The sequence below is a fragment of the Ovis aries genome, chromosome 20 (assembly GCF_016772045.2).
Source record: "Ovis aries strain OAR_USU_Benz2616 breed Rambouillet chromosome 20, ARS-UI_Ramb_v3.0, whole genome shotgun sequence".
Lineage (NCBI taxonomy): Eukaryota > Metazoa > Chordata > Mammalia > Artiodactyla > Bovidae > Ovis > Ovis aries.
In genome coordinates this window covers 3045755-3051754 of record NC_056073.1, presented here as the reverse complement: position 1 = coordinate 3051754, position 6000 = coordinate 3045755, and positions in this window count along the sequence as shown.

Genomic DNA, 6000 nt, shown 5'->3' with positions numbered 1-6000 from the left:
GTTGCAGGAAGTTTAGGGAAGACAAAGACAATAAAAGTGGCCTGTCCAAAAAGAGCTGAAAATCTGGTGGTGCTACACAGTCAGCCACACATGTGTTCACAAACATTTTTGAAAGACTTAACAAAGCTAGTATGTAGGTGCATTTTTCTGAGGAGTACATTCATCGAATCATCCAGTAGCTCCTGATCCCCAAAGGTGAAGGCTATCTGCAGTAGATGGACAGAACTAGAGAAGAAAGCATATGACATGGAAGCACTGGGGTGTAACCCAGGAGCAAACCATGCAGCATAAGCAGAGGCTCAGGAGGATGGAGGCAGGTAGTGGGGTGGTGGCTGAAACACTGATTGAGGAGGGTTGGAGCTCCTAGAGTGGGGAGGTCACCACAAAAAGACACAGGTAGGATCTTCCAGGCCTTCTTTGGGGAAGAGCTGGTAGGTCATTCCAGAGGCTTGGGCCAGCTATAGGCAAGAAAGTCATTGAATCTTGGGGCCAGGCTGTGGGAAGGTTTCACATGTTTCTTGAATTAAAATTTATAGAGAACTTCATATAAAATTAAAATAGAACTTTAAAGATATCATAGAACGTTCCACTGCCAGTGTCTTAGTTCCCAACAATGTGAGCATTTTTCTGTTTGCAACAGACTAATTAAAAAAAAAATAGAATGCTCAAACTACTGCACAATTGCACTCATCTCACATGCTAGTAAAGTAATGCTCAAAATTCTCCAAGCCAGGCTTCAGCAGTACGTGAACCGTGAACTTCCTGATGTTCAAGCTGGATTTAGAAAAGGCAGAGGAACCAGAGATCAAATTGCCAACATCTGCTGGATCATGGAAAAAGCAAGAGAGTTCCAGAAAAACATCTATTTCTGCTTTATTGACTATGCCAAAGCCTTTGACTGTGTGGATCACAATAAACTATGGAAAATTCTGAGAGAGATGGGAATACCAGACCACATGACCTGCCTCTTGAGAAATCTGTATGCAGGTCAGGAAGCAACAGTTAGAACTGGACATGGAACAACAGACTGGTTCCAAATAGGAAAAGGAGTATGTCAAGGCTGTATATTGTCACCCTGCTTATTTAACTTATATGCAGAGTACATCATGAGAAATGCCAGGTTGGAAGAAGCACCAGCTGGAATTAAGATTGCTGGGAGAAATATCAATAACCTCAGATATGCAGATGACACCATCCTTATGGCAGAAAGTGAAGAGGAACTAAAAAGCGTCTTGATGAAAGTGAAAGAAGAGAGTGAAAAAGTTGGCTTAAAGCTCAACATTCAGAAAACAAAGATCACGGCATCCGGTCCCATTACTTCATGGGAAATAGATGGAGAAACAGTGGAAACAGTGTCAGACTTTATTTTTGGGGGCTCCAAAATCACTGCAGATGCTGACTGCAGCCATGAAATTAAAAGATGCTTACTCCTTGGAAGAAAAGTTATGAGCAACCTAGATAGCATATTCAAAAGCAGAGATATTACTTTGCTGGCTAAAGTCCATCTAGTCGAGGCTATGGTTTTCCAGTAGTCATGTATGGATGTGAGAGTTGGACTGTGAAGAAGGCTGAGCACCAAAGAATTGATCCTTTTGAACTGTGGTGCTGGAGAAGACTCTTGAGAGTCCCTTGGACTGCAAGGAGATCCAACCAGTCCATTCTGAAGGAGATCATCCCTGGGATTCCTTTGGAAGGAATGATGCTAAAGCTGAAACTCCAGTACTTTGGCCACCTCATGCGAAGAGTTGACTCATTGGAAAAGACTTTGATGCTGGGAGGGATTGGGGGCAGGAGGAAAAGGGGACGACAGAGGATGAGATGGCTAGATGGCATCACTGACTCAATGGACATGAATCTGAGTGAACTCCGGGAGTTGGTGATGGACAGGGAGGTCTGGCGTGCTGCGATTCATGGGGTCGCAAAGAGTCGGACATGACTGACCGACTGAACTGAACTGAACTTTTAAATTGTCCAAAGAAGTATTTAATATTATCTATCATAGAAAAGCTTCAATACTTTGGCCACCTGATGTTAAGAGCTGACTCATCTGAAAAGACCCTGATGCTGGGAAAGATTGAAGGCAGGCAGAGAAGGGGACAACAGAGGATGAGATGGTTGGATGGCATCACTGACTCAATGGACAGGGTTTGGGTAAACTCCAGGAATTGGTGATAGACAGGGAGGCCTGGCGTGCTGCAGTCCATGGGGTCGCAAAGTCAGACACACCAAAACAATCATAGGAAAGGGCTTCCCAGGTGGTAAAGAACCCATCTGCCAATGCAGGAGACATAAGAGACATGGGTTCTATCCCCGGATGGGGAAGATCCCCTGGGGAGGGGGGCAGGGCAACTCTTTCCAGGAGTCTTGCCTGGACAATCCCATGGACAGAGGAACCTCCTGGGCTCCAGTCCATAGGGTGGAAAATAGTTGGAAATGACTAAAGTGACTTAGCACAGACATACATCGTAGGGATGTGAGCACTCCTTCCCTGGTGCCTCAGATGGTAAAGAAACTGCCTGTGTTTAAGTTAAAAAAGGGCCAGTTTAAGACCAGGCTGAAGACAAAGCCAAGAAGAGTTAAATAAAAAGAACAATAGCAGAGAGGGATGGTTTTGCACCTAAAATTTTGATTGCAACACATAACATATGCCTGGATTGTAAGATAAGAATGGGAGTTGAAGAAGGTAGCCCACTCACAGTAGTGAGAAACACTGCAGAAAATTGTAATGGTAAGTTCTTACAACCTTGAAATCATATGGTATACATCAGTTCAGTTCAGTTCAGTTGCTCGGTTGTGTCCGACTGTTTGTGACCCCATGGACTGTAGCATGCCAGGCTTCCCTGTCCAACACCAACTCCCGAAGATTACTCAAACTCATGTCCATCGAGTCGGTGATGATATCCAACCGTCTCATCCTCTGTCGTCCCCTTCTCCTGCCTTCCTTCAATCTTTCCCAGCATCAGGGTCTGTTCCAATGAGTCAGTACTTCGCATCAGGTGGCCAAAGTACTGGAGTTTCAGCTTCAGCATCAGTCCTTCCAACGAATATTAAGGACTGATTTCCTTTAGGATGGACTGGTTTGATCTTCTTGCAGTCCAAGGGACACTCAAGAGTCTTCTCCAACCACAGCATCAATTCTTCAGCGCTCAGCTTTCTTTACAGTCCAACTCTCATATCCATACATACATGGTTTTACGTATTCTGCTCTGTTAAATTCATAGCGTCCTAAACATTTTCCCCGGTCAATATTGTTCAAAAGCATATATATTTACAATATCCAAGACATGGCATCAACCCAGAAGTCCATCATCAGAGAACGGATAAAGATGTGGTACATATGTACGACTCAATATTACTCAGACATAAAAAGGCTTCCCTGGTGACTGACATGGTAAAGATTCTGCTTGTAGTGCAGAAGACCCGTGTTTGATCCCTGGGTTGAAAAGATCCCCTGTAGGAGGAAAGGGCAATCCACTCCAGTGTACTTGGTTGGAGAATTCCAGGGACAGAGGAGCCTGGCAGGCTACAGTTCACGGGGTTGCAAAAAGTCAGACACAACTGAGCAACTAACACTAATACTTTCAGCCATAAAAAGAATTGAAACTATGCCAGTTGCAAAGACTTGGATGGACCTAGAGGGTGTCATACAGAGTGAATAAGGTCAGAAGAATGAATATCACCTATTAATACATACATGTGGAATCTAGAAAAATGGTACAGATGAACCTATCTGCAAAGCCGAAATTGACACAGATGTAGAAAACAAAGGTACAGACACTAAGAGGGGAAGGGAGAGTGGGATGAATTTGGAGATTGGGATTGCCATATATATGCTACTGGGTATAAGATAGATAACCAGTGAGAACGTACTACTGTACAGCACAGGGAAGTCTACTCAATGCTTTATGGTGACAAAGAGGTGATATATGTATATGTATTCACTCTGCTCTACAACAGACAGTAACACAGCCCTGTAGCAAGTAAACCCCAATAATTTTTTTTTTAAGCCTGTGTAATGTCTCACAGGGCTTCCCTGGTGGCTTGGTGGTAAAGAAATATGCCCGCTAATGCAGGTGACACATGTTTGATCCCTGGGTTGGGAAGATCCCTTTGAGAAGGAAATGGAAATCCACTCCATTATCCTTGCCTGGGAAATCCCACGGACAGAGGAGTCTGGTGGGCTCATGGGTTCATGGCATGGTGAAAGAGTTAGACACAACTTAATGACTGAAGTTAATTTCAGGACTTATGGACTTCCCTGGTGGCTCAGACGGTAAAGCGTCTGTCTGTCTATAATGCGGGAGACCTGGGTTCCATCCCTGAGTCGGGAAGATCTGCTGGAGAAGGAAATGGCAATCCACTCCAGTACTATTGCCTGGAAAATCCCATGGATAGAGGAGCCTGGTAGGCTACAGTCCTTGGTGTCGCAAAGAGTCGGACACGACTGAGCGACTTCACTTTCCTTTAATGACTGAACGGTAACAACTGACATATTAGTGAAATTGGTAGTTTTGTGGTTAGCACTGTGGTGCTTGGCTAGTCTCTGAGACTTTGAACCTGGCTCTGCCAGCTACTAAGTGACCTTTGAAGTGACTCAACTTCTCTGTTGTACAATCCGTATCTGTAATGTAGGTTAATAACAGAGACCGCAGCAATGAAATTAAAGGATGCTTGCTTCTTGGAAGGAAAGCTATGACAAACCTAGACAGTGGGTTAAAAAGCAGAGACAACGCTTTTTCAACAAAGGTCTATACGGTCAAAACTATGGTTTTTCCAGTAGTCATGTGCAGATGTGTGAGTTGGACTATAAAGATGGCTGGGCATTGAAGAACTGATGCTTTTGACTTGCGGTGCTGAAGATGGCTTGAGAGTCCCTTGGACTGCAAGGAGATCAACCCTGAATATTAACTGGAAGGACTGATGTTGAATATGGAATACTGCAATACTTTAACCACCTAATGGGAAGAGCTGACTCACTGGAAAAGACCCTGATACTGGGAAAGATTGAAAGCAGAAGGGATGACATAGGTTGAGATGGTTGGATGGCATCATTGACTCAGTGGATATTACTTTGAGCAAACTCTGGAAGATGGTGAAGAACAATGAAGCCTGGTGTGCTGCAGTCCACGGGGTCACAAAGAGTCAGAAGCGACTTAGCAACTGAACAGAACAGAACCTTAAATGGGTTCAGTTCAGTCACTCAGTCGTATCCGACTCTTTGTGACCCCATGGACTGCAGAATACCAGGCCTCTCTGTCCATCACCAGCTCCCGGAGCTTGCTCAAACTCATGTCCATCGAGTCGGTGATGCCACCCAACCTCTGTCGTCCCCTTCTCCTCCCGCCTTCAATCTTTCCCAGCATCAGGGTCTTTTCAAATGAGCCTTTTAAATGGGTTATGGCAATACAATGAACTGACATGTAAGTCCCTCAGAACACGTTCTGGTACAAGGTCAGGGTCAACCCCTGTTTGGCCCAGGCTAGGCAGATGCTCTGAAGCTTGACACTGTTTCAGCTCAGTCTGCATTTCCGAAACCTTGAACGTCTTGACGGCTCCTCCCCTCCTACCTTGACAGGGACTTCTAGAGGCCTCTTTTGTGAGCGAGACCCGCCACCTGGCGGCCTCAGTTCTGAAACGCTGCCGCGCACAGTGGGGGCCGTCGCCTCCCGCGCCTCCCGCGCCTCCCGCGGCCTCGCCGGTCACCGTCCGGCGCCCCGCGGTCTCCTTCCGCAGACGCCGAGCGTTCCTGAGTGCGCACGCGCAAGGCGTGCGTCCCGGCTGGACCGAGGTCCCCCTGCGGACCCTCGCCGCGCACCGAGAGTGCGGAAGGGGCTCGCCGACCAGGAGAAAAGCGGGCTGACCCGCGGTACGCAGGCCGCCTAGCCGCCGCCTCTGTGAGCGGTGAGCCGGGCCTCCCGCTCGCCGGGCTCTCTGAGATTATCACCCAGGGTCCCAGTCTGGAGCCGGTGCTGACCCGGCGCCGACAGCTCAGACCCACGC